A 9,696-nucleotide genomic window follows, 5' to 3' on the forward strand; every position below is an offset into this window, starting at 1 on the left:
ATTTAACATTCCCGAAGAGGGAGAATTTTTTAAACACAGTCACTCGGGAGTAGCTTTGGTAAATCCCCGATTAAGATCAATGACATTGACAGCTAATAATAATTTTTGGACTAGCGAATACGATGTGGATAGATTTCCAGAAGATCCCGACTATGCTGACCAACCGTATGTACCCGGGTCTCAAGCCAGACGAGTTGATAATTTCGCGTGCGAGATTCCTCCCGGGGTATATTACCATATTAGCGACGTTTTAAGTGCTATGAGCGAAGCCATGTCGCCGACGCATAGAAAAAGTCTAAAATTTACGCAGAATGTAAACGGAACCGTGACGGTTTCAAAATTAAACGATACGGTCTCAATTTTGTTTCCCAAAACAACACCCGGACGAGGACTGGGACGATTGCTAGGTTTTAGTAGTAATCAATTGGATCGGTATATCAATAACGAGACTTCGGATTACCCCGCGGATATCATGAGAGGCGTCGATGCCATGTTTGTTTATACCAATATTATCCGTCAACAAGTAGTGGGTGGTGGTCAAGCCCCTCTGCTACGTTTCATAAAAATGCCGGCTTTTTCGCTGCTAGACGAGGAGAACCAGGAAATATTTAATAATATCGATTTTTATCCAATTTCAACTAGCGATATACAAGAAATTGAAATTGAATTGAAATCCGATTACGGGGAAAATATCCCGTTTAATTTAGGCAAAGTATATATTAAACTGTTTTTTAGGCGTCGACGTCAATAGAACAGGAGCAATGGTACCTAATGGATACACTCTGTATTTCCAAAGAGGATCGTCCCTTCCGGCTTTACACGCAAACGTTTTCCAATCGGGGGGTCGTTTTAGTGTTGGCGGTATCTTTAATTCTTTATTGCGCAAAATTACACCCTTTATTAGGCCGGCCATTAGTACTTTAGCGTCCGAAGCTGTTGGGTTAACGAGTAGAGTACTTAGCGATGCACAAAACCCCGGAATATCACCTCGAGAATCGATTAAACGAAATGTCAAACAATCTATAAATTCCCTACTACATAAAGGCGTGGACCGGTTCGTCAACACTCAAAGCGGGACGGGCCGAAAACGAAAGAGGACTGCTAAAACAAGCCGGAGCAAACGTGTTAAGCGACGCACTAAACGCGATTTTCTAGACTAAACATGTCGACCTACGAAAGTGTTCTTTCCGACTTTGAAGTATTTGAAAAGCCAGTGGTGAATAATAATATTGTTGGGACTAAAACGACTGCTCATTATCCAATTGCTCCCCTAACTAATGCTAAATATGTAGAATTTATCATTCCTCCCTCTAACAATTATCATGATTTGACTAAAACTCTTCTGAGATTAAAATTTCGCGTTTTACACGAGGACGGCACGGCCGTTCCAGATGCGGAAAAGAAAGTCTCGGTAACAAATTTAATAATTGCCTCGCTATTTTGTCAAGTAGAATTATTTCTTAATGGCGTCGCTGTCCAGCAACCTAATAATATGTACCCATACATGGCCTATTTTAAAATACTTTTAAATTATGGACAAACGGCGGCCAATTCCTGGTTAACTTCTATGTTATATTATTTGGATACCATTATCGATCCGGCGACGGCTTTAGCGGACGCCAATATCAACAAAGAAGATAATGGTATTGGTCGTCGCGCTAAACGCGTGGCAAAATCAAAGACGTGCGATGTAATTGGCGAATTATTTTTGGATATGTTCAAAACGCCCAAATTCTTGCTAGATAATATCGAGGTGCGAATTAGACTTCATCGAAGCTCCACGGATTTCGCTATTATTCACAATGAAGCGGGCAAAAAGTATAAGATTGATTTAACGGAATGCACCTGGTTTACGCGCGAAATTGAGGTTAATCCCGAACTTCAGCTAGCTCAAGCCCAGATGTTAAACTCGGGAATAAACGCTCGCTACGAAGTAAACTCTATTGTTATGAAAAATTTCTTAATAACCACCGGAACGCAAGATTTTATTAGGGACAGCTTGTTTACGGGGCAATTACCCTCGCGAACTGTCGTGGCTTTCGTTACTAATAAAAAATTTGTAGGGGAAGCAACTTCTAACCCCCTGGATCTCCAACACTTCAAACTCGATTTCATGCAATTCTCTTTAAATTCACAAAATTATCCCGATATCCCCTTTACGCCTAATTTTGACGACGACCAATACGTTAGATGTTACAATTCTTTATTCGAGGGTCTCGAGATATTAGGTCTTGACCGAGGAAATATAATTTCTTACGATTTATATAAAAAAGGCTTTTTTGTCGTTGTTTTTGATTTGAGTAGAGAACATCTCGCTTCGTTAGGTCTAAATTCCATGCCCCAGACTGGTAACTTGCGATTATCGTTAAGATTTAGCTCTCCGCTAACCGAAAACGTCACGTGCATTGTCATGGCCGAATTTCCAAACAACCAATTAATAATATCTAAAAACAGAGAAATTATTTATAATCACCCCAACGTATAAAAGACTAAAACTTTATAAATACAATATCAGTCGCGAGCCAAGATGCACCAAGTACACACCGTCACGCCAAAGCTCGACATTTGCGTCATTGAATCGATTGAACCTAAAATATTAATTCAAAGATCGGATACGCGTACAAAAACTATATTAAAACCTAACGCCTGGTACGCTTTGTTTCGGTTTCAAAATGAACTCACGTCCTTTTTTGACGGAAAAATACCTCGCTATCATATTTGGTTGCCCGTCAAAGAGCGCATCAAGCTGGAATGCTTCGTCAACTCGAAGGATGAACGTCTAATCGATCTTCGATACTATGAACGAGGCAGCGGCAGTCGTTATTTCCTTAACTTTAGCACTAGCGAAGGATTTAGCCTGAACAAAACAGGATGGCAGACATTGATCGATTTAAAACCGTTGATTGACGAGGATCTCAAGGCTAAAGGGATAGCTGTCTGTCGTATGCGCGAATTAATTTAAACGAGCTCACTACCACTTTGTTTGACGTCACTTCCACTTGCGCCAACGTCGAGTGTCGAAAACAAATATGCCACTCTCAAAGCTGCTCGGAATTTGACACACAAATTTCAGTGATCGAGTCGAGCGTAATTTGCACGAAGCGTTGCCTCAATTGGATCGTGAGAAAATTTTGCATCAATTTGAGACCGACCATGGATGGATCGAGGATCAAGAGGATATTTACGCTTATTTTGTCAACAGTTTTGCCGATTTAAAAAATGCCTTGATTTATGGCTATTAAAATAAATGTACTGATATAGCGTATTTGTTTAACTGATATTGTTTTTATAAAATACCTTTGTGTGTATTAAATAAAGTTGTTTATTGGGAAACCATTTAGTCGTTATTTATACTTGTTAAGACATGGACGCTAAAATTAGAAAAATTTATTACGACGTGGCTAATCCGGCCGCCTATGGCTCGCTAGCGAGATTACAAAAGGCCTTACCGCACGTGCCAAAAGCCAAATTAGTCGCCTTTCTCGAGAAACAACCCGCCTACACGAAACACCGATTTCGACGTTTCCGATTCAAAACCAACCAGGTGTACGCCTCGACTATCGATGACGTTTTTCAAGCTGATTTGTTGGATCTACCAAAATTAAAACGTTTTAATAAAAATGTTCGCTATGTTTTGTGCGTCATTGACGTCTTAAGCCGCTACGGATGGACAGTACCTCTTAGAAACAAAACATCTGGCGAGGTTATCGAAGCTTTTAAAAAAATATTTCGAGAGAGGATCCCTTTAAAAATATACACCGACTACGGGGGTGAATTTAGTTCGCGCAACTTTGCTTCCTTCTTGAAACGGCACAATGTGCAAATACATTTTGCCCGGAGTCAGCATAAGGCCAGTCTAGCGGAACGCTTTATTAGAACAATTAAGGAAAAAATTGCCCGGGTTATTACGGCCACGGGGAATAAAAATTACGTTAAATATTTACCTTTAATTACTCAAGCCTATAATGAACGGGTTCATTCAACTACTGGAATTGCACCGGCTCATGTTAATATAGATAACGAATCAATCATTTGGAATAAACTGTACGGGAAATCAAACGGAATTAATCGATACGCACCGAAGCTTAAAGTTGGCGACTACGTGCGTCTCTCTATAGCTAGTAGAGTATTTAGAAAAACCAGCTCGGGGGGCACGTTTACTGACGAAATATTTCGCGTTGTTGACGTCATACCCAGGTCACCACCCGTCTATCGCATAGCGGATTTAAAGGGGGAGCAAATTTTGGGTGTTTTCTACGGCGCTGAACTACAGAAAGTCTCGTTACCCGAGACGGGTCTTGTCAAGAATAAATTATGAACACTTCGCAAATAAACGCTCTCTTAACTTGCGACAAAAGAACGCGACCCTACTATTTAGGATGCTTCCCAGTAGACAGACTCCCAGCACGTCCAAAAAGGCCCAAACTTTGCTTTATATTCAATAATGAAACAGCTGGAGAGGCTGGAGAACATTGGATAGCGTGCTTTTCTAACAATGACACGGTAGAAATGTTTTGCACTTACGGAAAGTCGCCGCGATACTATAAAGTTAATTTAAAACGATACGGGAAACGAGTTGTTTACAATAAACAACAAATTCAACATCCATTTTTTCAACTGTGCGGTATCCATTGTTGTCTGTACCTAGCACTCCGCTGTCAGGGCGTGGCTAGAAAGACGATATTAGACGCCATCTATGACCAGAATCTTAAACTTAACGACTATGTCGCTTTATTATATTTATCTTTACATTTAAAAAAACATGTACACAGATATTGTTCGCAATAAAACAATTTTTTATTTGTCTTAATATTACATTTTATTAATCAATATCACGCCATTTATGATATCGAGGTCTTCGTTCGTTAGATGGAACTACTGGACCGAGATTTTGAAGTTCGTCTTTCTTTTTCCGAGGTTTTTTCTTTTTTTTCTTGTTCTTCTGTTTAGCGGAGGCCGTCTCGAACAGGTTTTCCAAGTCCGTTAAATTGTCCCCGTTTTCCTCCGCTAAATTCTCTTGTTCATCAACAATTTCTTCTTGAAAATCGTCGGGATTTGCATAACCGACAGCCCCTTCTTATAGCTCTCTTTTTGGCGTAAAAAATGTGTTTTGCAAACGATTTGCCAGAACTTCGGCTTGCCGTTTCACCATATCTCCAACATAGGTCGGCCCATATTGCTGGTAAAAATCTTCTTGTGTTGGTGTCCCAACAGCCGTTTCGCTTTTAAAAACCTTTTGCCGAGGCTCGGTTCGTTTAGGCGTAGTAAAAGAACTGCCCGACGTGCTTGTTGTTGGTGATGACGGGGCATAAGTCGGCCATGACAATTGTTTTTTTCGCGGCGGCATTTTAGGGGTGACCGGTAATGGCGGCGTGGGGACATTTGGCATTGCCTGTGTTACGACCTCAAATTTAGGTAAAGGAATTTGTTTCTCGATACTTAAATATTTCTTAAAAGCGTCTAAATATTTATATAATTTATCGTAGGCATTCAATGGCGATTTTAAAATATCATCAATCTCTCGGTCCAAGGCCGAGTGTTCTTGGGCAGCTGTTGAAGTTACTGCGCTAGCCGGCACAAGCACCATTTGTTTCATAGTTTAGCAGCTATGGCTTGGACAATTGAAGGCAAAATTGCTGCAAGCAACGTCGTAAGAAAACCACCTGATTGCTGCAACAACAGCTTTTTTTTACTTTTTTGCGACAAGGTACTTGATCCGAGTTGTCTAATAATTTTCTTGTACTTTGCTAGCTTTTTCTTGCGGTCTTTACTCAAATAAATACCCCCGCCCTTTAAATTCTTAGAAATTGTCTGAATGCTCTTTAATTGAGGCGCGCTACTATTGTTTAAGAGGGTTCGCCGTTGCTTACAGCTAGTTTGACGCAAACTCTGTAAATAAGGGACAAATTTGGCAAACTTTGCTGAGGGACGCGCTACGACGAGTCGGGAGCGTTTTGCTGATCGACGTTTAACGCGTGGGGCCATTATTCAAATGACAATTAAATTTAATCGACATAGACATACATAGGTGATTCGTGAGGTAGAACTCGCGACCTTAACCGTAAATTTTCCGGAGTTTCTTGTTTTAAATCAATTAACAAATAGCTATAGGGTTCTTTAGTGGCTAGTCTGTACGCGTCCGTAATACGCTTCGGGTTATCCGGACTTATTTGTTGGGCTAGATACCTAATAGAGGCGACATCTCGAGGATTTTTCATTATTATAAAATAGGAAGAGTTTTGAGAAATTATCCGCGATTGGCTACCCTTGGGAAACAGTTGTTGAGTAATAATAATGACCGTATACCCTAAATGATGCGACGTCACGCAAACTAAATCGGCAATATGAGTTTGCTTAAATAATTGACTAGCTAAATCGTCTAGTATCAAGTAAGAATCGCGATGAGTTTCCCAAAAATCCGGATCGGCCGTTGGCAAGCCTTGAATAAATTTAATTCCCGGAATCAATTGTTTCAATTTTTCGTAGTTTGGCTGCCAGGCGGCGTAGCAATAAATAACCTTTTTATGCGGTGGGTCAAACATAAGCTGATGATTTTGCAATAAGTTACTTAAAAGAAAACTCTTCCCCGCTTGCGTTGGCCCCACGATTAGAAACTGGGCGGGTGTTTGGAACTTTAAAGAATGCGAGACTGACTCGGTTGGATTCATTTTAAATAATAAGCATTTTATTATTGTTGACATGTTATTTATATTAAAAACATAGATATATATTTAAAAAAAAAACATTAATAATCAAAAAAATTAAAACACTATAAACCCAAAAACCCCAAAAAACCCTTACATATTTAAACAGCATTAAAAAAAACAATATACACAAAACCTTTTACCCAAAAAAATCCCTAATAATTAATTGTTTTTAAAAATTTTTTTTCGAAGTTCGTAATCCGTTGGCGAAAGCGTTGGTCGTTGATGAGGTCAAAGTTCACGCGAGACTCGGAGGGTAGTTGGTAAACACGCACTACAGAAGAAAACACGACGGATTTATGCGCACGCGCACTTTTTCGTTTCCCGACCGCTCTTTGTTGGTGGCTGGGCATGTTTGGATTAGAGGCTCGCAAACATCCTCGCCCTCGCAAACATCCTCGCCCTCGCTGGTCGGGAAGTCGGGAAACCCCTGACGCAGTGGTTTGTTGTTGCACGGCTTTTTGGAAACCATCGGACACGATGGGCTGTGCTTGCGATGTTCCCTCGATGGATGGTCCGTGCAACGCCACTGGTACAGGGCGATGCCGCAAAAGGCGCAGCGCGTCGTCTGTGTTTCTACATCTGCAAGATAGAAACCGTCTTTGGCCAGGGCTTCGATAGGAACGCAAGATTCCCACAAGCCCTCAAAAGTATGTCTTCGCCTAGCCTCGTAATTCATGCGAAAGAGATGTTGAAGCGGGTGTTGCCTCTTTGAAACCGTAGGGTCGACTGGTTGTCAAATCGGCGTTCAACAATCTCTTATTCGAGGTTTGGCGAAATCTTTTGGTGATTTTAACGGCCTCTAGCTGCAGCTTGTATTTATCCCGTTTAAAATAAAAGGGACATTGACTGTAACTTCCTTTTCCGGATTCATCGCTACACTTTCAAAGGTTTCAAAGTCAAGTTTTTCAAGATTTTCTCGATTTAACGTCAACCCTTTAATTTTCTTGACTTCTTTTCCTTTGCTAGTGCGAAACGAGTAACTTTTGGCACCGTTACTACAAAAGGAAGTTATATAATCACCGCCGAGTTCGTCCGCCCAGCAACCAATATGATTGCCAGTTGGAATGTCAAACTTTCCCGGTAGATGGCGGTAGATTATCGAGTCGGTGTCACAATACAAAGCTGCGCGGTCTAATTGAAGCAACATCTTGTTCAATTCGAGTCGCCCGTAGCAAGAAACGAAGCTCCCCACAATGGCCGACCCCAGTTTGTAGTTCGAAACGTAATCGCTTTTGGCTTTGTACGATAAGAGAGCGATCGACTCCGTAACTGGCCGTAAGTCGACTAATTCCAGAGTGTAATCGCTCGCGTATCGTATCAATTCGTAATAATTGTTGATAAAGATGCTGCGAATCTTTCCCGTATTTAACGCCATGCGACCCCAAAGAGAATTTAAATTAATTTTAGCGATATTACGCAGGGAAGGATTTGATTGAATATCCGCCACTGTCAGAGAAAGCTTTTCATTCTTGTTTATATCAGCGATATACGCCTCTTTTTGCAGAGGCGTTTGCGCGTGAGCGGGAAATCCGGAATTCTTCACTTTCAAGGCGATAAAATCAGTCATGTACTGGGCGAAGAAATATTCCGTTTTTGGATAATGGTAAACCTCGAATGTATCGAGGAGTTTATATCCATGCTCCATAGCGGCATAGACTTCAACCGTTGGCCAGACTGATTCGAAAGCCCGTTCATTGACAGTGTGTTCGCAGATTTCCGCTCGCAATTCAAGACACGTGCGACAGAGGGCGTAAGCTAATTTACCACCGCTGCGAAAGGGAATTAAGGGGATGTGGAGATCTTGAGGGGCCAGCAGACGACAACTCATAACGCCAAAATACCACCCTGGCGATTTGTCAAAATCTCTGCTATAGATTATGGGGTGGCCGCTAGGGTACGGACAATCGCGACAAACTTTCGGGTACAAAGAAATAATATCCTTGTAGAAAATTTTCTCCTCACCTTGCACGTGGCAGTTAAGAACACAATTTTCCGTTCGTCCCGCATAGAGAGCGCTACGGGCTGATATTTGAGGTCGAAAAGTTAAACTTTTGCAGAAAGCCTTTGCTTCGGCGTTTTCTTTTAAAAGCTTAGCAAATTGACACTCAAAAATCGAGGTATATTCATACCCGACCATCTTCTCTTTAATAAACAACTCTCTATCTAGAGTCCGCACGTACAGAAATCTGTTGCTGGCTTTGAGTAGGGTATTGTAGGCATTGAGTTTTTGGCATGGACAACCGTGAAAGTAGCAACCGTGGAAATCGTAGATTTTGGGCGGAGTTTCACTATAGCCGTCGACTAAATAGCGCCCCACCCGATATTCACCCCCATAGCTTAAAGCCGTTCGCAATTTTATATTTTCCGTTTTCTCCACCCAAGCGAGATATTTTAAGCTAATCTGACTGTGATTAAATTTTGCGTTATAGCCGTTAGAAGGAACAATACCCATGCTGTAAGGTTTATAGTAATTGTTAAGATAAATAGTGGTTAAAGCACCCCCCAAAGTAATATTTTTTAAGCAAAAAGGGTCTAATTTTGTTAGATCTACGTAAATTTTTCTAAAAGCTTCGACGCCTTGTCTTAGGACTTTGACGTCTTGAATGCAATATTTAATAAGCTCCTCTTTGATGTTGTAAATAGATCCTTCCATTGACGCGTACCAAGTTTGAAAATCTCGATAATCATTGGCTTTCATTTGAGCTACGTTAAAGTACGAAGCTTCATGGATGACGCCAATGTAATTAAGATTTTCTTCGGTATGAAAATCAAATGGAAAGAATCCTTTCGCCACATCGCCGAGGCTAAACATGCTGGTGAAATTACGCAGAGGTTGACTAATGTAATTAAAGCTATCGAGGAATCTAATTTGCGGTCCCTCAAGATGAATCATTAAAATTTTACTGCCGTCAAAAATAACAGCAGGGGTGACGTGTCTATGAACTAAAGCGTTAAGAATTAAGAAGTTATCAAAAGCTTTCGCGTAATG

General features: G+C 40.9%; 1 long non-coding RNA gene across 1 annotated transcript; it reads right to left on the bottom strand.

Moving 5' to 3' along the window:
* Positions 1 to 1,938: 1,938 nt before the first annotated feature.
* Positions 1,939 to 2,821, bottom strand: LOC149597099 (uncharacterized). The gene is made up of 3 exons (XR_016379459.1): positions 2,683 to 2,821; positions 2,508 to 2,588; positions 1,939 to 2,444 (listed from the first exon to the last, which is right to left on the bottom strand). It is a non-coding gene; the product is annotated as an uncharacterized LOC149597099 (long non-coding RNA).
* Positions 2,822 to 9,696: the final 6,875 nt, after the last annotated feature.

The sequence above is a fragment of the Phalangium opilio genome, unplaced genomic scaffold (genome assembly GCF_054372755.1).
Source record: "Phalangium opilio isolate 3A_F unplaced genomic scaffold, DU_Popi_V2 ptg000390l_1, whole genome shotgun sequence".
Lineage (NCBI taxonomy): Eukaryota > Metazoa > Arthropoda > Arachnida > Opiliones > Phalangiidae > Phalangium > Phalangium opilio.